The sequence below is a fragment of the Diabrotica virgifera genome, chromosome 3 (assembly GCF_917563875.1).
Source record: "Diabrotica virgifera virgifera chromosome 3, PGI_DIABVI_V3a".
Lineage (NCBI taxonomy): Eukaryota > Metazoa > Arthropoda > Insecta > Coleoptera > Chrysomelidae > Diabrotica > Diabrotica virgifera.
In genome coordinates, this window is record NC_065445.1 from 94253607 (window position 1) to 94280780 (window position 27174).

Below are 27174 nucleotides of genomic sequence, written 5' to 3' on the forward strand. Positions count from 1 at the left end.
TCATTCCGTTATAACAGGACACAAAACTCACTATTTATTTTCAGTCGTAATTATCTCTTTCTTAAAAAAAGGCGACACCAGGCGAAGTCTCAAGGAGGGGGCAAATGACCCCATTGACCCCCCTTGGATACGCGCCTGAATCAAGAATAGTAAGAATAGCCAGGGACAAGCAACCGTTAGGCAGAAGTATAGGACGCCCAAGGAAAAGATGGAATGTCAATTTAGGGACAGAATGAAAGGCACCGTTGAAGAAAAACAGGCCGTACTGCCTATATAAAAGAAAAAGAAGAAGAAGTATTTTAGATAAAAGATGTAATTGTCATTACAACCTAACTATGGCTAATCCCATATAAACGTAACATTTAACTCAAATAGCCACACGTCAAGAGTTTTAGAACCCCAAGTAATTTTTGGTAAAACTGGTCAGTGTTAAAATAAAATTGCTTGTAATGAGACTGGAATTACTAAATATACTACAAGATGAATATTAACTTTACATGATGACACCTCATCTAATTATGCAATTTACAGTCATCCTTACCTACATCCCACACAAATCCGTAAGATGAATAATAAGTTTATTGCCCGCAAAAAACAGTATTGTCAGAAAGCGAGGATTAGCTAATTGTACCAGTAGAAATCAATAGGTTACTGTTAACTCTTTGATGTAATTTCTTATGGACATAATGGAGATTAATCTCTTGTACTGCGATAAAATGGGGACTAAAGAGAACATTATACTGGGTTGGGATAAAGTATGGAACTAAGCAAATATCTTTGAAACCTGAATCGAAAAGAACAATACTTATGAAACTTTTTTATTTATGAACTATTGAAACTAGTGACGCAAAAGGCATCTGTTGCCATATTTTTTGTTACTATTTCACTTCCGGTTTCACCGGAAATACCCCTAACTTATTTAATTTAAATGGCACACCCTATATATTTTTGCGGATTTTAAAAGAACTTATTATTTTTAATTCATACATACCAAATTTGGTAGAGAAAATTTGTTAAAAGTGTCTGTAGATAATTTTTTGTATTAATACAACGTAATAGGAAATAAACGAGTAGCAACTATACTGTAGACTAAAATTGTTGTTTACATGCACTGCATGACTTATTTGAATTTAGTATAGTAGGTAAAACTGTTACTGAACTAATTGACAGAAATAAGTTGTATTAAAAATGGTTCATTTAAGTGGAAAAGATCGTAGGTATTGAAATATTAATGATAATAGGTTATGGTGAATTTTCATTTTTTGGAAGTGAATTTTCCAAATCCATGGATTGGACGTAGAGGATTCAACCCGTTAGATTTTTTTCTTTGGGTTAAGTATATAAAATTACGTGTTTACGTTATATTAGGCGACCAACATGCTTGCAGGATTTGAGACAAAGAATAATAATTGATGAATGTGAACTAATACGTGGAGAAATCTTGCAAAAAATGACTCACGAATTTATTTATAGGCTTGCACGTTGTCAGGAGGTAAACAGCAAACATTTTCAACATTTGAAATTATTTTTTTTATTTTTAATATCATTGGTCTAACGTAAATAAATTAACCTATTTTTTAACTGTAAAGAGATTTATTTCTTGTTTTAATAGTTTTTTCTTCCAAACTTGGTATGTATGAATTAAAAATAAGTGCACACCTACATTGGATCCGATTTTCTCCGATCAGATCAGATCAGATCAGATCCGATCCGATCCGACAGGCGGTGCCTACACTGGATCCGTCTTTCTCCGATCAGATCAGATCCGATCAGACCGGTTTTCCGGCGAGGGTGCCTACATTGGTTCAGTAATCTTCCGACCACCGACCACCGACAATGAGTTCCGATGAAGATGTGTTAAGGAGATGATGAATTGAATATATTTAAACATGTTAGCTTGCAACCCCCAACTTGCAACCAGTTTGCAACCAGTTTGAAACCAGTTTGCAACCAGTTTGCAACCAGTTTGCAACCAGTTTGCAACCCGTTTGCAACCCGTTTGCAACCAGTTTGCAACCAACTTGCAACCAACTTGCAACTAAAATTGCAACTCAACTTGCAACCAATCGGAATGAAACCAAACACTTCTCGATGAGAATAGGAGAAGCTACTCCCGACGTCGGCCGATATCGGATCTGATCTGATCTGATCGGATCGGAGAAAAACGGATCCAATGTAGGCACTCCCATTTAATACTATGGGTTTATTTTTTATTCCGACGTCGGCCGACGTCGGATCTGATCTGATCTGATCGGATCGGAGAAAAACGGATCCAATGTAGGCACCCCCATTTAATACTATGGGTTTATTTTCTATTCCGACGTCGGCCGACGTCGGATCTGATCTGATCGGAGAAAATCGGATCCAATGTAGGTGCGGCCTAACAAGTTCTTTTAAAATCTGCAAAAATATAAAGGGTGTCCCATTTAAAGTAAATAAATTAAGGGTATTTCCGATGAAACCGGAAGTGGAGTAGTAACAGAAAATATGGCATCAGATGCCTTTTGCGTCACTGTACTTGCATGCAAAGTTTCATAAATATTGTTCTTTTCGTTTCAAAGATATTTGCTTGGTTCCATACTTTATCCCAACTCTGTATATAACAGCACTACAGGCCTTAGAGGCCATTGGCTTTGATGGTCTTGAATAATTTCTTCCATTTTTTTCGGTCCTGTACTTGTCCTCTCCAGTCTATTGTACCCATGTTTCCTTCTGGTCTCCCTCTTCTTTTCTTTCCTTGTTCTCCTGCTGATAAAACTCTTAGGACGTTTCTTTCTTGTGGCATTCGGAAAACATGTCCCAAAGATCTAAATCTCTGCGCCTTGATTTTTTGTGATGAGCTCCTGGTTTGATCTTCTGCACCATTCCCCGTTAGTCTCCTTTATAGCATCAAAAATGTTTCTCAATATTTTTCTCTCCCAAATATGTGGCTTGTTTTCTTCTTTCTGGGTCATTGTCCAAGGTTCACATGCATACAACACTGTTGGTCTCACTATTGTTTCATACGCTCGAATCTTGGCTGTCCTGGGCACGTTTTTGTCTTCAACAGTGCATTTAATGAACCTACTGCTTTGCTACCTTTCAACAACCGTTTATCTATCTCTCTCTTCATCTCCTCTATTTGTAATTGTTACTCCAAGGTACTCAAATTCAGTTACCTTCTCAAATTTATAATCTCTGTCATGTGTACTTAGAGTAATACACTTATTTTCTTGGATGTTGGATAAACGAGACACTAAATCCGGATGAAGAAATTAAAACTCGTATAGAAATTGCAAGAGGAGCATTTATGAAACTTAGATCTATTATGAGGAACTCTCAGCTGAATTTACAACTAAGAATCAAGTTCCTAAAATGCTATGTGTATCTTGTATTACCAGTGGCAACGCGTGACTTTTTCCAAAGTGTTGCCAAACCCAGATGTAGAAAATCTTGTTTAAAAGAACCTCGCAAATATAAGTAACATAAAAATATATTAGCTGACATGAAACTTAAACCACGGACAGACAAATTCAACCCAATAAACACGCTATAAGTTAGGAAAATTAAGAGAACCTAATGCATTTGCATATAAGTTATTATTTATGTCTTTTACGTTGTTTTGGTTTATCTTTATTATGTTTTTTGGTTGGTGTTGCATTAGAAGTCCCCCCCCCTAAGGCAAATTTCCCCTTTCAAGGGAAATGTCTAGATTCGCCACTGATATAAGTTTTTGTTTATTTTATCTGGAAATATGTTAATAACAGAATTGTAGAAAGAGGCTTCTGTCATTAATCCATTTAAAAAGCGTTACTCAATGAAAATTAAAGAAAATGACGACATTCGATCTCACAATTGGGTATTTCTTTGGCATATTTTAATCCGTTTCATTGCTGAAAAACTTCTTTCAACGGATGCACTTGTAGCCGGAATTATTAAAAATAGGTTTGCCCATTTAAAGGGTTCCTGTAATGCATTATCAAGTTCTGAAGACGTTAAATATTAATACAATTCTTGTACATTTTTTTAAATATAATCTGGATCATTATAAAGAACTGCCAATTCTGTTTTTTAACTTTACTGTGTCAAATTTTTGTCCATATAGCTGTACAAATTGATGAAAGGCCCTATCTGAAAGTTTTTTGCTTTAAATTAGAAGACCTATTTTTAAGTTGGAAAATCATAGTGTCAAAAATTTCAAAAAAAGTCGTCAATGACACTCATCCATGTTTAATTGCACGCACACTGTAATAGGTAAGTAACCATTGTAACCATTCCAAAAAGTGGTAACGTGCCTACTAATATCCACAGCGCGCTTACGTCTTCGCCTTTCAAAATTTTCATACACGAGCCGTTTCCGACCGTCCGATCGATAGCCGATGGACCTTCATTTGTATCCACATTTAAAATTTGTAACATTAACCTGCCACCGAGTCGCATAAATTCGCCAATATTTTCGTGCGTCTAGTTGGCTTTTTAGTGAATTACCTACTAAAATGATATTTAGTATATTTCTATTGAAATTATGCTCTCATATTTCAATTGAAAAAAAATAAAATGGAATTATTTCACAGTAGTCACAAAATATTTATTTGTAAGATTTTTAACTGTTACCAATAGTAACAGTGGTTACATAGACGCTTCGCCAGTGTGTATTACTATATGGATGTGAAACCTGGATCATGAAGGTTAACACGATGAACAAAGTAGAAGCCTTCGAGATGTGGTCATATCGTAGAATGCTCAGAATATCTTGGGTTCAACGCATTTCAAACAGAGAAGTCTTAAACAGAGTAGGTCAAGGCGAAGGTGATTTAATGAAGCAGAGAAAACTTGAATATCTCGAGCATATAATAAGAGATAGCAGATACAGGATGCTGCAGTTAATACTCAACGGAAACGGAAAGATCGACGGAAAAAGAGGAATTGGTAGGAAGAAATATTCATGGCTCCGAAACCTTCGTCAATGGACTGGCCTATCAGCAGATCCACTATTACATGCCGCGCAAGAGAGAGAACGATATCGACAAATTGTCATGGAAGCTACCTACGCCTAAAATTTGGGCACGGTACTTAAAGAAGAAGAAGAACCAAAATTAAACTTTTCAAAAACAATTCGTTTTATTCGTACCTGGTACTTATCGTGACTTCTTGATCTAGAAACGTATCTTCCAACATCATTTTAAAAAACCTTTAACTATAATTAGTCCAGGGCGCATCTGTTTTGAGATGGACGTTGAGAGGTGACTCAAATTTTTTTGCAGAAATTTCTTGAAAATAACTCAAATAATAATATTTGAGTTATCCTCCCACTCAAAATGGTCCGGAACATTGTTTAAATAATCAAAATGTCAAAATATGAAGGAAAAATCCGATTTTTTTATTGGTTTTTTGATTATAACTTTCAAAACTATTCATTTCTGAGAAAAGTTGTACTGACAGAAAAGTTGCATAATTAAATTTTCTACAATACAGAATTGGTTAAAATTTAAAAAAATAGTCACCCTTGTTGCAAAATAGCAATAATTGCAAAAAAACCCATACAAAAACAAGTATTCGCATTTTACGTTTTTTAACCATTTATGCTACACTTAGGACCTTCATATTTTACCCAGAAAAACTTTATGATATGGTAAAACAACACTGTAAATTTGATTACGATCGGTTTCACAGATTTTGCAAAATACATTTTGCAATCCAGCTTTCGCAAAAAAAATTCATTTTTTAAATGTTGCAGGACTGAAAATAAAGCAGATAGCAAGTTGAACTTTTTTTGCTTATAGAAGTGTACTGTATCTTTCATTTGCAATTTGCAAAAATAAAATCGATTAATTAACACGGCGTCAGGAAATTTTTTAAATAAACATTAATGTTTGGTGCTACGCGCAGGACAGCGGTGTTCGATTCACACAAGTTGATTTCCACCAAAATTTCTTCCAATCTTTATCTAATATATTATTTTCTTACTCTGTATTTTCTTGTATTTTAATATTTTAATTCTACAAAAAACAAACTTATTTTATTATTGTTTGTAAAATATTGTTTAAACAATTGCATATGTTAAAAAATAATTAACTTTTATTCTCTAAGTTAAAATATATGAACAAAGAAAGTTTTTGCTAAAAAAAGTGTTATTTCAAAGGATAGAGTATGTGTTTTTATTTTGCAATAAAATTTATTTATTTATATCGAAATGTAATAAAAATTAAAATGTATCAATCATTATCAAAGGTAATTGGAATGACCAATCAGAGCAAACTATCCGCTGTCCTTAGCACCAATAGCACCTGTGTCCGTAGCACCAATAATTAATGTTTATTTAAAAAAATTCCTGACGCCGTGGTAGTTATTCGATTTTAATTTTGTAAATTTCAAATGAAAGGTACAGTACACTTCTATACGCAAAAAAAACTTTTTAACTTGCTATATGCTTTATTTTTAGTCCTGTAACATTTTGAAAAAATGAATTTTTTTTGGAGAAAGCTGGATTGCAAAATTTATTTTGCAAAATCTATTGAACTTATCTTAATGAAATTTAGAGTATTGTTTTACTGTATCATAATGTTTTTCTGGGTGAAATATGAAGGTCCTAAGTGTAGCATAAATGGTTGAAAAACGTAAAATGCGAATACTTGTTTTTGTATGGTTTTTTCGCAATTATTGCTATTTTGCAGCAAGGATGACTATTTTTTAAATTTTTAACAAATTCTATATTGTAGGAAATTTAATTACGTAATTTTTATGTCAGTACAACTTTTCTCGGAAATGAACACTTTTAAAGTTATAATCAAAAAACGAAGAAAAAATTCGAATTTTTCCTTCATATTTTGACATTTTGATTATTTAAACAATGTTACGGACCTTTTTGAGAGGGAGGATAACTCAAATATTATTATTTGAGTTACTTTCAAGCAATTTCTGCAAAAAAATTTGAGTCACCTCTCAACGTCCAAATGTACTAATATTTTTACAGATGCGCCCTGGTCTAAATTAGTTTCACGGCGATTTTTCACTATAATGCGTCTTAATGGTCTTCGATCACCTTCGGCTATTTTACTTTTTCCTACATTTCTATTTTCTGTGACAACCTAACCTGTAATTTAGTATCTTCTGACTATATTTCTTACACTATACAGATACAGTGTATTACAATTCCTAGGGATTCTAGCTAACGCCATGGCGTTCAAAATCCTATTCTTTGTCGAGGTGAATTACTCCTCTGTCATTTATAGCTTGATGTGTGCCTTTGCTGCTGTCGTGGCTCTTTTCCGTTTCTTCCCCTCCTTATCTATCCAGTCTTTAACGTTCATTGCTCTTATGTCTTCTTCTACATCATCCAGCCATCTTCTTCTAGGTGTTCCTCTACACCTGGGCTATAGTGATGTCCAGTCCAGTTAGTTATCCTTCTCAACATATCTGAGTGTAAGCGTCTCTAATATGTCCTATCCATACCAAGCGAAAAGATTTTATGTATTTAACTTTATTTTCTCCCTTTAATTCTTTTTCAAATTCGGCATTTGGTTTCATTTTTATTTCCCCCTTTATTGTTTCATTGTGGCCCAGTATCGTTCTCATTCTTTTTCTTTCCAAATTTCAGAAAGCTATCGTCCTCTTTTTTGTTAATCGTCGTTGTCCCTATCCCATATGTAACATCAGGTCTTATTAAGGTCTTATAAAGTCACCTCTATTCACTTAGGTACTTAGCCGAGTTTCTCAGCAATTTTCTATTGATTCCATATGTTTTTTTGCCTTTCAGAATTTTTTCTTATATTCTTTTTTTTCCGGTTTCTCTTTTGTTATTCCGAAGTGACTAATGGTGCAGTTTCAAATTTATGGTTCTGTGTTATTAGATAATTCTGAGTTGTTGTGTCGTCCTTCCCTATTGTCATGTATGTATTTTGTTTTGTGCGAGTTTATCTCTAGCCCTATTCTCTTCGCTTCCTTATCTAATTTTTGACTAGATCATTTGCATAAATATGCTATTACTTGAAGTTGATCTGTAATAATGTTTGTGTTTTAGTCCATGTGGTGAGACCTCTCTCGTTTGAAAAACATTTCTAATTCGGTTTCTCTGCGGATTCATATTCAAAAATGTCACCTTTAAACAAATCTGAAGGGTGCCGGACGGAATTTTTGGGCAGAACTTGTTTAAATAATTTTTTGAAACAAATACATAAGATCACCTTTTATTGCTCCAAAAATATATTTTTAGGTTTTTTGGGTCATTCTAAACAAGAAAGGTATCTTGTGATTTTTCTCAAAAATTGACAGTTTTTGAGTTATAGGCGATTTAAAATCTAAAAAATGCGAAAGTACGCATTTTCGAGGCTTAAAAGCTCGTATTTAAATTAGTATTTTCAAGGGTGCCGATAACTTGGATTAAAGTTTAAACATTCCTTTTCAAGATTCCGAAGAGTGATCGGGTCTAACTTCAATTTAGATCTTAGTATTTTAATTGTTAATTATGCGTGTCCATCCGGTTTTTTGCCGGTGCGGCGCGCACTATTTTCAAAAATCTCCTATTTTCCTCCGAAAAATATTTTTTCTAGATTCTTTGGGACATTCTAAATAAAATAAGTTTCTTGACATTTTTCTCAAAAGTTACTAGTTTTAAAGTTATAACCGATTTAAAATGCGAAAATGTGTTTTTTGTCATTTTTCGGATTTTAGATAGCTTATAACTTTAAAACTATTAACTTTTGAGAAAAATGTCAAGAAACTTATTTTATTTAGAATACCCCAAAGAATCTAGAAAAAATATTTTGCGGAGGAAAATAGGAGATTTTTGAAAATAGTGCGCGCCGCACCGGCAAAAACCGGATGGACACGCATAATTAACACTTAAAAAACTACGGTCTAAATTGAAGTTAGACCTGATCGCTCTTCGGAATCTTGAAAACTAATGTTTAAACTTTAATCCAAGTTATTGGCACCCTTAAAAATACTAATTTAAATATGAGTTTTTAAGCCTCGAAAATGCGTATTTTCGCATTTTTTAGATTTTAAATCGCCTATAACTCGAAAACTGTCAATTTTTGAGAAAAATCACAAGATACCTTTCTTGTTTAGAATGACCCAAAAAACATAAAAATATATTTTTTGGAGCAATCAAAGGTGATCTTATGTATTTGTTTAAAAAAATTGTTTAAACAATTTCTGCCCAAAAATTCCGGCCAGCACCCTTCAGATTTGTTTAAAGGGGACATTTTTTAATATAAATCCGCAGAGAAACCGAATTAGAAATGTTTTTCAGACGGGAGCGGTCTCACCACATGGACTATTATTGTAAAGTGTGTCCTCCTTATTATTGCATACTTCCAATATCAGGTTAAACCTCGACAAATTTTACTAACAAACGGTAATAAGCTTTACAATATCACAAAATGCATTTGACATTAATTAACAATTGTTCTAATGTCATTTTTCCATAGCTACCTCTGGTTTTAAGGTAATTATGAAAAAACCAACCTATGTTGATGTAAGCAAGTAAGCGAATGAAAAGCCACGATTTAGCGATTTTTTTCTTATTGTTGAAAACAAATAAAAATACCATAATAGAAATTTATAAAATCATGTAGATTATGATTTGTGTAGATTATGATGTGTGTAATCGCAAATTCCATAAGTGGGCCAACAGACTTGCGATTGGGCTTGTACTGTTATGATTTCGATGAAAGGAATGGAATGACTCGCAAACTAGCATATAATTTGTTTATTTAAATTCAAGTAGAATAATCAACAATAGTTACATTTAATTGTTCTGCTGTGAATCATAACATAATTGAATTGATACGGACGTTCAATCAATTTGTTTATCATGAATTCCGTAGACATGACGTATGCAGGTTCTATACAAATTATGCTTAAGTTATTTTATAGAATTTTAAAAACATAAGTAATAGTACATTGTGCATGTATAACTAAAAAAAAGGATGGTTTAACTGAAGTAAGCCATGGGACTTGCCCATTAGCTCCCAAATTATTTTTGTTATGAAATTGTGTTAATCCCCAATTGTTTGGGGACACTTGTTTAACATGACAAAGGACCGCAGTATGTCCGCAAATGCTTCGTTTTCCATGATACGGGGTGTTGACATTTTTCTTACGAATTGACGATTTATTTTTTGCTCTGAATCTGGTTGATATATGCAAATGAACAATGATGGCTTTTAAGCAGTTATTGCCCGTTTTTGCCATAAAATTAAGAATTTATGAATTTAAGAATGGTATGCCACAATTTTTCGTTTAATTTGTGACAAATAATTGTTGTTCTCTTTTTTCTTCATTTATTACATTCTCAAGAACTATCTAATACAATAAGCCACAAAACAGGAAGCACAAAAGCTACAAAGAGATACAAGATTCAACTCTTAGTCCCATTGGTTGTCGTATTCGTGCAAATATTCCCAGTAGAAATGAAAATCTAAGAGGGATGAAGGGCACAAGACTCGACATATTATGTGTCATTACATAATGAACTCAATGTCGAATGTACACAGGAAAGTATAAGAAACTATGGAAAAAATAAAAAAAAATATTTAGAATAACTCGAAGGAATATCCACAGCAGCTTTCCACTTAAAACCCACAGACCATCGAAGAATTTATTATTTGTGTGACATGTATTGGTTATTGTTCTTTTTAGTTGTCTATTTTCAGCGTTGTTAATTTTCTAAAATTATTTTGTGTGGTTCCTAACTTAGGAGACCGATATTATTCTAAAAATATCCAATGTTTACTTGGTTCCCTTTATTTTTCTTTCATTTCCTTAGACTTTTATCAATTGTCGTTTCTTCTTTCTTCGTATTCTTTAAATAAATGCCCCCTGGTCAAAAAAACCTGGTAGGTGTTAATAAGTGATTTAAAGACTAGGAAGTAAACATTAATAATAGAAATCGGTTATTTTAAATACTAAAAAGTAATATGTAATAGGAAAAAATAATTAAGCCAAAGGAAAGTAATAAGTAACGCAAAAAATTAACATTGAACAAAAGAAAAAATAAAGTTTTAATTGCCCCCAGTTGGTTGTTTTTTAGGTTAAGTATCGTGTATTGCCTCCCATACACAGCAGAGGATTTCAATACGCCTTGGCATACTTCAGTAATTTGCTGAATCTGTTCTTGCGGTATATGCTTCATTCAATGCTTTTTCAGATCTTCAATCATTTCTGGCAATAGTTGCCTCTTTTTAATCTTTTTCACTAAGATGTCCCATAAATGTTCTAATGAATTCATGTCAGGACCATCCAAAACGGGAAATCCAGCAGTATTTAGTCCATGACAAATCGCACAGTATGTGGACGCGCAGTATCCTGCATAAATAAGTACAGTCGGAAAAATGAAAGAATACCCATGAACGATAACATCAATCACATACTTTGTATTTGCTGTTTTTTTCATAAATAACAAACGAGTGAGTTAGATTATTAACAATCTGAATAATATGTGATTGATGTGACTGTTAGCTCGATGAGCTGCTGTTAATTTAGGGCATGCTTAATGTTGGAAAATTCTCGAGAATGCAAAATCGGAGAATATTCCCGAGAATATTCTCGAGAATATTCTCGATATGGAGAATTTTCTGAGAATGAACCTTATGACGCGCTTATGGATATTGTTAAAGATGAAATAGAATATTAAAAATCATTGAATTATATACAAAATTATGAGACGAAACAACAGCGATCTTTATATACAGTGCGTCCATAAAGTAACGCATAAATTCATTATTTTGTAAACCGGCGACTTCAATGAAAAATCCAGAAACAGGTCGATTTTTATTTTTAAATTACAATTTTTTGGCATATATATCATACTAGTGACGTCATCCATCTGGGCGTGATGACGTAATCGATGATTTTTTTTAATGAGAATAGGGGTCATGTGAAAGCTCATTTGAAAGGACATTCAATTCTCTATTTAGTAATATAAACCTTAACATAATTATTTATACAGGGTGTACAAAAAAATTTTTAATTAAAATAATCGAGACAAAAAGAAGAATGTATGTAATTTATTTCGTTCAAAATACGTTTTACTGCTGTCAGAAAACAAGAAAAAAAATTATTTGACAAATAAATATTGTTTTTCGCTTAAATTCAATGTTAAAGCTGCTACCCACATGCCTCTAAAGCAGTTCGAACACTTCGTTTAAGCCAAAATCAATGTTAATTTTTCAAATAATTTTTTTTTCTGTTTTCTGACAGCAGTAAAATGTACATAAAATTAAATAAATTACATACTTCATTCATATTTTTGTGTCAATTAATTTAATTAAAAAATGGCCACCCTTTATAAATAATTATGACAATGTTTATATTACTGAATAGAGAATTGAATACCCTTTCAAATGAGCTATCACATGATCCCTATTCTCATTTAAAAAAATCATCGATTACGACCAAAAAATTTTAATTTAAAAACAAAAATCGACCTAAGTCACCGGTTTACAAAATGGTGAATTTATGCATTACTTTATGGACGCACTGTATAAGAAAATACAAAAAAAAACAGAAAAAAAATTTATTTGACAAAAAAAATGAAATTTTCTTAACAGCAAATACTGGATGTGGTGAGCTAATCAGAAAAAGATGAGGCCTCAGATTCAGAATCTATTTCTATCATTAGCTCATCCTGCTCATCTACATTCTGCATTTCAATGTACTGATGAGAAGTTGTGGGATTTTTTTTTCACTAGTCGCCAGCTCAGTCATGGATTGGTCTACGTCTAACAATTTTAAATTGTGAGCAATAAAAGTTACCTTATCACCGTAAGTTCGCCAGTAAGCCGGTTTCTTTTAGAGGAGTGGATAAAACCATAAGTACTGAAACTTCTTTCAGTCGATGCACTGGATGAAGGCATGTTTACCGTCATTGGACGAATCTAACAACTGTGTTGGCTGAAAAGCAGTTGATGAATGTTTCTGTTGATCCTTTTTAAGTAATTGTCTCGCTCCCACTGGACATTTAACACATTTTACTAAATGTTTTGTCATTCTTGTTGCATTTTTCAAGTATTGCCTATCATAAAATTTTCAAAAGTACTTGTTTTACCTTGTACACTGTAAATTTTACAGTAAGTCCATATATTCCTTTTAAAGCGAGCACCACACTCTCGCGAAGTTACTTCGGGAAAGTTCACCGAAGTCCGAAGTACCCGTCACTACACACTCGTTCTACTTCGTGAGGAACATATTCACGCCGAGCGATAAGGACTTCGGTTCCTTTGACTTGGTCTCAAAAACCGCCACAAAATGCAAGTAGGCCGAGGCGCAGCAAAGTCACATGAACAACATGTCTACACTCTCGTACTCGCTGAACTTCGATCGACTTTGCGAGTAGTATAGTGAGCGTTTTAGGTGTTTTAAGTAAATTATGCTTTCGATCCATTCTAAATATTTGCACGTTAATATAGCACCAAAACAATAAATACTGAGACTGTAAACACCCTAGCTAGTGGTTCATGGGATTCCCAAGCCCCGGCTACTTAGATTTTCGGGATTTGATCTAAATTCGCGTGAAAGCGAAAAAGCATTTCATGGTGTTCGAGCTTCAAGAATAATAATGTTTGGGATGCAAAAAATATACGAGGTGAATTGGCAAAAACAATATAGAAAATTCTCGAAAATAATTTTCTGTCCGAGAATATTCTCCCTGAGAATTTTCTGGCCGAGAATATTCTATTGAGAATATTCTCTTCTTACATCACTAGGCATGCTACTGGCTTAGTCTTACATTATAAGAACATAAACTACTTTCATTCAGGACTCTTCTTATAGTTCGTGTAAAAGTATGAGTTTCTAGAGCTTCTAACAAACGACTAGTGAGAACATTTGACGTTGAAGAGCGGTTCCTTAATGCGGAAATATTTTATTAAAAACGTTCACCACGTTGATCTGAGGATATTTCCAGACGTTCAGACATATCGTCTGACGATACTTCCTAGAGCATTATGGACTGTACTTTTGACAATCCTCAAATGATTTGCAAGACGTATAGGTAAATACTGCGACTATTTTCATGTAGTGCCATAACGTTTGCATTATTTTCGGGAGTCATACTAAAACGATTTGAAAACACTAATGAATAATATAGCTGAGAGTATCAGAATAAACTTGAAACTTCAATCGAAAATGCAATAGAAAATGCAAAAAATCTGTTGCTGAAAACAAGATAAAGTTTGATTTTTTGCCAAATGTCAAAATTTTAATTCTATAATGAAGCGACCATTTAAATACATTTTTCTACAACCGTGTTAAAAATGCAATTTTTAGCACTCCATACGAGCGTTAAAAATGCTACTTTAAGGCACTAGTGCTTTAAAATATTTTTAAGGCACTGCCAGTTATTATTCACCGTATAGGCAATTTTGATGTAATGTCAAAAAAATATAAAAATGGAATGTCAGTCAAGTTCAAGTAAAAGTTTTTGTAGTTATTGTCCTGTAATTACGTTTGTAGAAAAAATATTGTATGATATGCGTGTTAAAAAGTACATTTTTAAGGCACTCATGTGAATTGCAGAACTCGCTATCGCTCATTCTTCAAACTTTCACATGCGTGCCTTAAACGTGTACTTTTAACACTTATATCATAAATAACTATAAAAGAACCGCTCTTATAGATATGAATGAACGTTTTTTATTATTAATGTTTACTACCTCGCAATTAAAACACTGACATACACTGACACAATTTAAAAAAAAAGACATACAAAATGCTAGTTCCCAGATTTTTTGACCAGGAGTTTTGTTTCATATTTCATTTATCTGTGGGAAAATTAGACGTTTTATGAATATAAAGGAAACAGTTTACCGTTTATATTTATCTAACGGCACTACGGGTTACACATAATTCGCTGCTTTGTGAGAATTAATATTTTAACCACAATGAACGTACAATCTGCATACAGTTAGTTAATACCTTTACCTACTTTTACAGAAAAAAGAATAAAAAATACTAATTATTTTTATCCTCGTTAAACAATATAATGTATCAGAAAATAATAAATCAAATTTTGATTTATTTCTATTTAATAAAAACAAATCTCATCTTTGAAATTGCAAGACAAGCATTTATAAAAATAAAAAAAAATGTTTGTTAATCGAGACCTTCCTCTGTGGAGCTGAGGATAATAGCCTAAATATGCTACGTGTTCTCAACTTTGTTGTATGGAATGGAAAGCTGGACACTAAAAGTAGACAATATAAAGAGGTTGTAAGCATTTGAGATGTGGTGCTATAGACGGATTTTGAAAATACTATGGATTCAACGAGTTACAAAGGCAGAAATGTTAAGAAGGCTACAAAAGGATTGCGAGGTGATAAAGAACATCAAAATAAGAAAGCTGGAATATTTAGGCCACATTACCAGAGGTGCGAAATATGAGATATTAAGGCTCATAATACAAGGTAAAATTAAGGGTAAAAGATCCATAGGTAAAAGAAGAAATTCCTGGCTGAGAAACCAAGGAGAGTGGTATAGTTGCAGCTCAGTAGATCTTTTCAGAGCAGCCGCTAATAAGGTACGGATAGCTGTGATGCTAGCCAACCTCCGATAGGAGATAGAACTACAAGTAGAAGAAGAAAAACAAACTTAATACCAATTACCAACGAATACAGACGCATATATTATATTTGTTGCTATAATACATATTGATATTCTCTGTGCCATGCTTTGAAAGTCACTGATATACGGAATCGGATAAATGCTTGCTAACAAGGCATACTTCTCTCTGTCGCTGGAATCAAAGACATCCATACGGAAGTAAAGTTTAAAATATATAAAACTATCATGGTAGGGGAGCCCAAGCGGGGATTTTTGCAGTTACTCGAGCGCGTCAGATTATCACATGGGGAGAAACCTTGTACGCTGTAAATGTACCTCTACCATATTATATTATCTCTTAATACAGGGGAGTTCGTTAAGGGGAGCCGAAAAAAAAATTTTCCTTAGAAAAACTCGAAATTGTCAGATAAAGATAGGGTAAGTAAGTACATGCAAAAGTGTGTATATTTAAAAAATCTAACGATTTCAGGAGGGCGTACGGAAATGGGTGAGTCACAAAATTTTACAAAAAAAAAGCGAATATTTCGCGAAATAAACGTCAATGATGCGGCTGTATTTTCGTGTTGCAACGAAACTGAAAATGGTTATACCCCAGGCTGTTGGTGAAAAAACGTGATATAATTCAGGAATTTTTGAAACCTATCAGGTGTTGTAAAAGACGATGCCAGGAATAACTTCTACTAAAATGTAACCAAAAATATGGTGCGCTTTTTTTTCTATTGCGATTTTCATTTGTTAAATTTGCAATTTTTAATGATTTTTAATTTTGCAGCTTAGGATATTGATTTTAGAAAAAAACTTTTTAATAGAAAGTTGTAGTAAATTAAAAAACCTACACTTTGAGCTATGGTAAGTTTAATTTCGTTAATTGGTTATTGCAAAACAGCCTGCGAAAGGTCCAAAATGGCCGTTTTTTACAATTGCATTATTTATTGTACGAATAATTTTTTTTTATTTTTTAAAGCTTTAAAATGAAGATCTTTCAATTCCAAACATAAAAAAAAATTGTAAAGCCAGATTAACGAATTTGTTGCTTAGATATTATAAATTGTTTATCCCAAGAGGTCAAATGTCGAAGGTTATAACTTTTTGAAAAAAAAAATCATAGAGAGTTAGTGAAACATCCAATCTCCTTCTAAAGAGTTATATTTTAATATTCTGATGTAAATAAATGCGTAAAACATTTTTAAACCTCTAATTTTTGGGTTTGAAAATAAAGGGGCAAATTTCGTTAAAATCATTTAGAGCTGAAGCGGCCCTGTACATCCTATGAGTTTTTAACTTACAGATTATTGTTGCTGAAGATGAAGCGAAGATTTATAAAATAATAAAAAATTTCTACGACCAACTGAAGCCGAGATAATTTTTGGGTTTGAAAATAAGGGGGCAAATTTCGTTAAAAACATTTAGAGCTGAAGCGGCCCTGTACATCCTATGAGTTTCTAACTTACAGATTATTGTTGGTGAAGACGAAACGAAGATTTATAAAAAAATAAAAATTTTCTACAACTAACCGAAGCCGAGATAATTTTTTTTTCTTAAATCGTAGTGTCTTTATTTATAACAATTAAGAAATTATTTTACAGTCATTGGCTAAAGAAAGACTTATGTTGTCTTAAAATAAAAATTAAACAAAATATAATTACATTTAATTATTAAAAATTATTTTTTAAATCGGTGATTTTGCAAGCGGCCGAATTTTGCAAATCGCTTGGCTCAGGCCCGGACTGGCCCGCCGGCCCACCGGCCATTGGGCCGGTGCGCCTTTTGCCTTGGTTACTATCTATCCATTCAAAAAATTAAACGCTGAAAAAAATTTTTTTTTGAACTGTTACACAAATATGATACAGTTACCATTCCACTAAAAAATGTTTCTACTTGCTTGTGATTTCGCCGTTTGGCACCAGAAACCTACATAATGAAGCCAGTGGGTACAACAAAATACCAGATATCAGATAATCAAATAACGTAGGCTATTCGGGCGCCTTTCGTGGATATCAATATCCGCTCCGAGAACGCGCAGCGCCCTCGAAGACCATTTTTACGATTCGGACGCCTTTGTGGGTATCAATATCTGCTCCGAGGACGCGCGCGCCCTCGAAGACAATTTTTACGATTCGGGCGCCTTTCGTAGGTATCAACATCCACTGTTTCCATTATAATAAATTGCTTGGATGCAACGCACGGCGCCCTCGAAGACTATTTCTACGATTTGAGCGCCTTTCGTGGGTATCAATTTCCGCTGTTTCTATTATAATAAAAAGCTTAGATGCAACGCGCGGCGCCCTCGAAGACCTTTTGTTGGTATTAATATCTGCTCCGAGGACGCGCGGCGCCCTCGAAGACTATTTTTAAGATTCGGGCGCCTTTCGTATCCACGGTTTCTGTTATAATAAATAGCTTAGATGAGTCGCGCGGCTATTTTACGATTCAGGAGCCTTTCGTAGGTATCAATGTCATATGTTTATATTATATTACAATAGTGTTACATCCCACAATTGACCTAATGAGTGCAGTTTTCTGCGCGCCATAGCTAAATCGTACATACAGGATTTTTGCACCCTAGAATCCTACATCATAATGAAGCCAGTGGGTACAACAAAATTCAGCTCGTATCAGGTAATCAAAGGCCAACACACATAGCTCGAAAATGGCACCCAGGTTTTCTGACCTCTTTTGGTTCAGTTGTGCGGCGAGCCTTAGCTTCTCCGGTATGACTCCGTCTATGCCAGGTACCTTTCGGATCTTTATCCATCCAACGGCCTCACCGAGTTCCAACTCAGTAAAGGGTACCGCCTCTATGAAACAAGTAACACTTAAACGTCTGTTCTCCACTTCAGGAAAGAGCTCCCGTATTAAACAGTCTCTTCTCCTCGGGCAGGGGATAGCGTGTCTTTTCCCCTTCTGTTAGATACACACCATCTTGAAACACTGTCTCCAGATATCTCTTTTGAGATCCTGAAGCAGGTTACTCCTCTTTTCTCTCTTCAATCATGTAATCTCATTTCTGTACTGGTTCTGCATTCGCTTTAATTCATTGATTCTCTTTTTCTTGCTTGAACCTTCCACTAACCTCCAACCTCCAATAACCTCTTCCACTCCATTCTTACTCTCATACAATTCGTTCTCTGATATTCAAGCCCCTCATTCTACCAGTATGGTTATTTTCTTTCATACCACCCACGTGATCTAACACAAGCCAACTCCGGTGCCCCACTCAGATCCTCGATCAACTCACTCACATCCTCGCATCTCAGACCAATCAAGCTAAAAGCACCCACAAAGACTGACTCATTTAAAAATCTCTTTAGATCGATATCTTCATCTTTCCGTCTCTTCCTTTTGCTCGCTAGTTCAAAACTCACATATTTATGTAAGCTGAGTGATTCTTCTTTTAAAACAGTCCAGCTTACGACCCTGTTTAGAAATAACGTTGAAACCAGCGAGATGTCCGGAAAGTATTTACTATTACCTACGAACGTAAGTGCATGGATCCATTATCATAGGTATTTCCCTCTCCCATCTTGAACTTTTTGGTTCCATGGACGATCGTTCACATTCAGGTTACCAGCGCATTCCCTTGTCTATCCTTTATTTTAAAAGTTCTAGAATTATATTTCTCTATACTTACGCACTCTTTTAAGTCAGACATTGTCATTCTAGTTGGTCGGAGTTGGTCATTCTAGTTATTCTGGTATAACAAACTCATGTATTAATTGGTATAGTACTGTTCTCTTAGCATTGTCGTACGCGGCTTTGAAGTCAACAAATAGACGATGGGTTTTACCATCGGTAACCGGAGACAGGTACACTCTTCGTCCCAGCCTCTTGGATAATCGAGTCAATATACTCTTCATATACTCAAAGCGGGACATTTGGTGAAACATAGCAATTGTACACCATCAGGTATCAAACTTGTACTTCAACATACCGATTCTTAACAGAGTGTCTGGTGATGCCAACTCCTCGGTTCATCACGTATATGGTCACGTTAGATGTCTTATCTTTAATGATTCTTTGTCGAGAGACTAAATGTGATAACATTCCCTTCGTGTGAGTACCTCTGCAACGTCGTGAGCGGCCCTCGCCCTTCCCATATTTATTTAAAGAAACTTCGAATTAGATGGTTCTTATCTCTCTAACACACCTATACGCTGTCTGAGTTCTGGTCCTGGGTGCTTTCATCCACCCTTTCCTCATCCCTTGTGGCCAGGTGTCTCTTAAGCCCCCGCTTTTCGAGGATGAGTTTTTTTTTACTGCGGGCACTGTAAGCTGTCGGCTCTGTGACCGGATTCTTTACAAGTGAGGCAAAAAGTCGCCTCACTACTGCACTATCGTGCCTGGTGCCCCCTTTGCCACATCTGTAGTAGGAGTCCGTCATGTTTTCTCCCTTGCAGTCGGTTTTACTATACCCGAACTGCAGGCATCTAAAGCAGCGCTGGGCATGCAGTCTCTCTCGAATCTTGCATGAGTTCCAGTCAATTGGTATATGTTTTCTTTCCAGGGGCTTCTTGGCTGTGATGCGTGTCAGTGCGACCATGACGTTTGTGTTCCCTTCTCTATTTTCCCTTCCTCCGCGCGGGCCACGATATTCTTCTTCAGGCGCTTGGCCTGTTCTTTCCCTGCCACTTTGAGGGTGAAGTCCTCGTCCGTAGTATTCTTAGCGCTTGTGATGCTAATCGCCTCCTTCTTTGTGTCTAGGCTACCCTTGATTTGCTTGAGCAACTCGGCATGGGATTTTATACCTTCCTTCACGATCACCTTCTGCGTCTCCATCCTACTTTCCCCGCATTCATAATAGACCTGCGCGAGGTGAAAGTCCATACCCATAAATGTAACTTCCAGGAGCTTCCTGAAGTTCCTACCTTTGTAGCCCCCACTACTCTTAGGGACGCCTCTCTGGTCCCCAGTATCTCCATGTCTTTCATCAATTTAGAAATAATTGCCAGTAGTCTCTTGTCCCCGTCGATTTCCGTCACCCCTTTCTCTAAAGGGACCATGAAAATAGTCTGACGGTTTTCCTGGTTCTCTTCCTTCTGACCCGTCCTTGTCATCGTGCTCATAGTACTAAGTTGGAAGTACTCCACCTTTCCTGTATGTACCTCCTGCACATACTTCCAGTTCCTGTTTTTCCTTGTCAGGTCGTGGAACCTTTCCCCCTCACTGAATCCATGACCACTACTAAGTCGCATGTAGGTTTATTCTATCTTCCCGGTTTGGCGACCCTATAGTGAGCTTCTTCCCATTCGACTTTATAATGTCCTTTATTTTTTAAAGCCTCTTTCTCCTGAGTTCAGAACCGTTGCGATCATTTCTATCTCTTCTTCACTAAGTTTTTCTGGAAAGAACTCTTCGAAGCCGACCTGTGTGGACACTCCTGCCGTTTCCTTAGTCGTTCCTTCCTCACCGGTTTGCTCTACTATTCTATTTCGTTTCTCAATGCTGCCGAGGGCGACTTGTCTGAGATTGCTCTCCATGTCTTTGGTGACTATCTTTAAGTTTTTTACCTCATTCTTGATCTCGACCTTCGTGTCTGTATGGTCGGACATTAGTTTCACTAAATTATTTGTAACTATGGTAAGTTTATCCATTGTTCTTACCATGACTGTTATGTCGGAGCTCTCCTCCTTCTCTCTAGGTCTTTTCTCCCCAAGTGAGGAGCTCCTTTGCAAGGTTGTCTCCCCTGGGAGATCCGTCTTGGTCAGGTCCCTACCACTGACCGGAGATCTTCGAACAGATCCCATTCTTCCGAAGATCATAGTCTCTTTCTTCCTCTTTCCCTCTTCGCTTAGAATTTTTTCCTTTGTTCCCTTTACTAGAATGAACACCTTATCATCTCATTCATACCTTGTTAAAGCTGCACCACCACCGGTGACACGCTCCATTCTCACTTCGTTTTGTTTTATTTTTTCCTAAGTGATTAAATACTTATCCATATAGTTCCCGCGATTAGGAGAGAATTATACTGTCCGGCGAGGCAGTGAGCCCTTGCCCACGCTAAGGCTTGAATTACAAAGGACTTTCGCCAGTTCTCCGAGGGCTCCCTTTGGGAGCGACTGACATTAGGCCATTCACTGCTCATTTACGGATCACCTGAAACAGTGTGATTGCGGCTTTTTTTATCGAGGTTTACTCTGCTATTTTAGAGCGCTCTAAGAATTTGAAATAATTTTAAAAGTACCTTCTGTTGAACACCAATTATCATGATTGTTGATCAATGTTTTTGAACCAGTAGATTCTTCTGTAGAAGCAGTTGAAAAATGGTAAACTACTTTATGGTTTTAAATTAATATTAAACTTAAAAAAATTCACAAGTAATATTAATTTACTTTACATGTAGGCCTGGATCCCGCGTACCAAAAAAAGTTGTATAATAGCAAGCTGAAAATTTGTTAATAAGTTAACAGTGTCTAATCGGACAAACTTTGATGTAGTTGTGTTTGGGAACACTGGAACAGGGAAAGTTTTAATTGTACAACAGGTTAAAAATTTGGAACGTCAGACTACGAAAACGTCCCATGTATTTTGTCGGACAGAACTTCCAATTAATTTGTTTCCCTTTCATTCAACTCTTATGCAAAAATCAGACTGCTATTTATCACCAACATAATTTCTGTCATTTAACATGTTCTACGTGTCTGACTTATTAAGTCAGTCTGATTTTGGCATGAGAGTTTAATGAGTGGGTAACAAATCAATTGGAAGTTCTGTCCGACAAAATACATGTGACAGTTTTCATAGTCTGACGTTTCAAATTTTTAACCTGTTACCACAATTAAAACTTCACATATTCCAGTGTTCCCATACATCCAAGTTTATCCGACTAGACATCGTTAACCTATTAACAAATTTTCAGCTTGCTATTATACAACTTTTTTTGGTACGCGGGATCCAGGCCTAATGCACTAGGATTTCAAAAAAGTTTGATGCAAAAGCTTAGAAGATGGTCTGGCGCCTTTGTTTAGAGATTGGGTTGGCGCCTTTTTTAGAATTTGGGTTGGCGCCTTTTTTAGGAGCCAGTCCGGCCCTGGCTTGGCTCGCTTCAAATCCGCGCGCTCGGAAAATTTTTACGTAGCTTGTATTAAATTTTGACAGAAAACAATTTAATAATATTACCATTATAATATACAGTCTATTTACCACTGTATCTGTTTTTCTTGATAAACTTTTATATGTGAAATCCAAAAAGAATAGTCACTACAAGAAGAAAAAGTTTTATATTGTATATTATAGTAAGAAGTAACATTATTATTTACATTTACATGTTATATATTTATATAACAATGAAAAAATTAAAAATATACTTATATATTTCATATATATGTATAATTTTTGTAATAATATTTTTTCAGAAATGAAATTTCACATATAAAAGTTTATCAAGAAAAACAAACACGGGTGGTAAATAGGCTGTATATTATAATGATAATATTATTAAATTGTTTTCTGTCAAAATTTAATACAAGTTACGTAAAAATTTTTCGACCGCGCGGATTTGAAGCGAGCCGGGCGAATTGCAAAATTCGGCCGCTCGCAAAAGCATCGACTTTAAAAATAATTTTTAATAATTAAATGTAATTATATTTTATAATAATTTTTATTTTAAGATAATATATGTCTTTCTTTAGTCAATGACTGTAAAATAATTTTTTAATTGTTATAAATAAAGGCACTACGACTTAAGAAAATAAAAAACAATTATCTCGGCTTCAGTTGGTTGTAGAAAATTTTTTATAAATCTTCGATTCGTCTTCAGCAACAATAATCTGTAGGTTAGAAACTCATAGGATGTACAGGGCCGCTTCAGCTCTAAATGTTTTTAACGAAATTTGCCACTTATTTTCAAACCCAAAAATTATCTCGGCTTCAGTTGGTCGTAGAAATTTTTTATTATTTTATAAATCTTCGTTACATCTTCAGCAACAATAATCTGTAAGTTAAAAACTCATAGGATGTACAGGGCCGCTTCAGCTCTAAATGATTATAACGAAATTTGCCCCCTTATTTTCAAACCCGAAAATTAGAGGTTTAAAAATGTTTTACGCTTCTATTTACATGAGAATATGAAAATATAACTCTTTAGAAGGAGACTAGATGTTTCACCAACTCTCTAAGATTTTTTTTCAAAAAGTTATAGCCTTCGACATTTGACCTCTTGGGATAAACAATTTATAATATCTAAGCAACAAATTAGTTAATCTAGCTTTTCGATTTTTTTTATGTTTGGAATTGAAAGATCTTCATTTTAAAGCTTTAAAAAATAAAAAAAATTATTCGTACAATAAATAATGCAATTGTAAAAAACGGCCATTTTGGACATTTCGCAGGCTGTTTTGCAATAACCAATTAACGAAATTAAACTTACCATAGCTCAAATTTTAGGTTTTTAAATTTACTACAACTTTCTATTAAAAAGTTTTTCTCTAAAATCAATATCCTAAACTGCAAAATTAAAAATCATTAAAAATTGCAAATTTACCAAATGAAAATCGCAATAGAAAAAAAAAAGCGCACCATATTTTTGGTTACATTTTAGTAGAAGTTATTCCTAGCATCGTCCTTTACAACACCTGATAGGTTTCAAAAATTCCTGAATTATATCGTGAAATCGACCTATTTTTCACCCACAGCCTGGGGTATTATTCATTTTTAAAAAATACGTGTTTATATTTTTTTAAAGTCTATCGAATGATACCAAACACGACTCCCCCCCACGGAGAGGGGTGGGGGCTAAATTTAAAATTTTAAATACGAACCTCGCGATATTTCGCGAAATGATCATCAAATTGAAAAACTGCAAAATACACTTATTCAATATTTTTGAAAAATCTATCGAATGGCACCAAAGACGACCCCCCACGGAGGTGGGCTGGGGGGTTACTTTAAAACCTTAAATAGGTGCCCTCAATTTTTATTGCAGATTTAAATTCTTTACGTAAAAATAGGCAACTTTTATTCGAGACCTTTTTTCGAATTATGGATAGATGGCGCTATAATCGAAAAAAGCGATTGTTGGAAATGGAAAATTAAATTAAAAAATGGAAAGTCCCCCACCTTATGGAAAACTGTATTTAACTTTTTTTGGTTTTAGGACCTACTCTTCACAACCCAATCGGTCCCCATAACGCTCGAGTAACTGTAAAGTACGCCGCACAAACCTTATGGAAATTACGTCCCAGTGGATTTAGTTCATAGTTTGAGAAAATACTCTTTCAAGCATCCTGATAAAAAGATCTCATGGCCACATCTCGATTGTATGGAGGATTTTCAAGATATAGTGGCTCAAACTCGGAAAATTATAAGATTTACCGGGTATTCCAATTCCCTGAGTTACTGGTTATCTGGCAACATGTAAAAGTTTGGATTAAATAAAAGTACGGGTAGTCTAGGATTTTTTCCTGGCTATCCAATGGTGACCTTTACTTTGACCTTGACCTTCAACGGACGTCATCTTCTAGAGTTTCGGTGGTTTTCAGCATTAAATTGATATAAACAGATTACACATGGGTTTTTGGGATCGCTAAACACGAATATGCCATCAGAATTGACCTCCGGAGGACGTGGTGGCCAAGACCACTGCAAAGGACGTCATCTTCTAGAGTTTCGATGGTTTTCGGCATTTAATTGATGCAAATGAATTACTGGAGGGTTTTTTGAGGTCGCTAAACACGAATATGCCACCAGAACCGACTCCCGGAGCACCTGGTTTCCAAGGTCAATGAAAGGTGCTCCTGGAGTTTCGAGGGTCTTCGGTACTACATTGATGCTAACGGATTACTAATATGTTTTTGGAGTTGCTGAACACGAATACCCCATCAGAACAGACATCGGAGTACCTGGTGCCTAAGGCACGTCATGTTTGGAGATTCGAGAGCTTTCGGTACTAAATTAATGTAGACTGATTACTCACAGGTTTTTGGGGCTGCTAAACGTGATTACGCTATCAGATTCGGCCCACTGAGCACCTGGTGCCTAAGGCAGCACTTCTTCTGGAGATTCGACAGGTTTCGGAATTAAATTGATGCAGATGGTTATTACTCATGGGTTTTTAGGGCTGCTGAACACAAGTACGCCATCAGAACAGACACCGGGGTACCTGGTGCCTAAGGCACGTCATCTTCTGGGGTTTCGAGAGTTTTCGGTACTAAATTGATGCAAGCAGATTACTCTTGTGTTTTTGGGGTTGCTGAATACGAATATGACTTAGATAAAAGACTCTGGAGTATCTAGTGACCACGATGAATAACACTATCAAAATAAAACATTATCAGATATAAATTGAGTTTATATTTATAAATAATTAAAACAATTGAATAGCACAACATAGTTATTTTAATAAAAATCTACAAATAGCAAAAAAAAAACTTTCACTAATTTGAACGCTTTCTTTGAACAGCAACTCAGAAAACCTCCGAGTACTCGGTGTGTACCAATCCGTTTACATCAATTCAGTACCAAAAACTCTCGAAACTCCATAAGATGACGTGCCTTAGGCGATAGGTGCTCCGGTGTCTGTTCTGATGGCGTATTCGTATTCAGCAACCCCAAAAACCTATAATTACTCCGTTTGCATTAATGTAGTACCGAATACCCTCGAAACTCCAGGAGCCCCTTTCATTGACCTTGGAAACCAGGTGCTCCGGGAGCAGGTTCAGGTGGCATATTCGTGTTTAGCGACCTCAAAAAACCCTCCAGTAATTCATTTGCATCAATTAAATGCCGAAAACCATCGAAACCCTAGAATATGACGTCCCTTGCAGTGCTCCGGAGGTCAATTCTGATGGCATATTCGTGTTTAGCGATCTCAAAAACCCATGAGTAATCTGTTTACATCAATTTAATGCCGAAAACTCTCGAAACTCTAGAAGATGACGTCCGTTGAAGGTCAAAGTCAAAGTAAAGGTTATCATTGGATAGCCAGGAAAAAATCCTAGATTACTAGTACTTTTTTTGATCCAAACTTCTACATGTTGCCAGATAACCAGTAACTCAAGGAATTGGAATACCCAGTAAATCTTATAATTTTCTGAGTTTATGCCTCTATATTTTGAAAATCCTCCATACGATCGAGTTGTGCCCATGAGAACTTTTCATCACAATACTTCAAAGAGTATTTTCCCGAAGTATGAACTAAATCCACTGAGACCTAATTTCCATAAGGTTTGTGCGGGGTACTTAGCATACTTTCCTCCTCTACTAATACGACCAATAGCAACATATGGCGTAGAAACATGGAACATGACAGAAAAGACAATATACTTAACTTAATTAACCTTATTAATAATTTTGAAAGAATGTGATTAAGGAGGATATTGGGACCCATTTACATAATAGTGTGTGGAGAATAATTATGTAAAAATACAAAGTTTGCGTTGGGCACGTCACCTTATAAGAATGGATAATGACAGAACACCTAGTAGACCACTGACGGAATTATGGTAGGATGTCGTCGGCCAGTAGGAAGACCAAGGAAGAGGTGGATAGACGAAGTGAGAACCGATGCTAAAGAGATATTGAGGGTGGAGAGCAGCCAGGGAAAGAGATACTTGGAGGCGGATGAGGGGGAGGCCAGGGCCCGACTTGGGCTATAGAGCCGTAGCTGTAGAGAGAGATGGCGCCATGTACTTTTAT

General features: G+C 35.3%; 1 protein-coding gene across 1 annotated transcript in view; it reads left to right on the forward strand.

Moving 5' to 3' along the window:
* The window catches only part of LOC126881943 (GILT-like protein 1), a 166865-nt gene that overhangs the window by 119956 nt on the left and 19735 nt on the right, over positions 1–27174 (forward strand). The gene's annotated exons all lie outside the window — the stretch shown is intronic.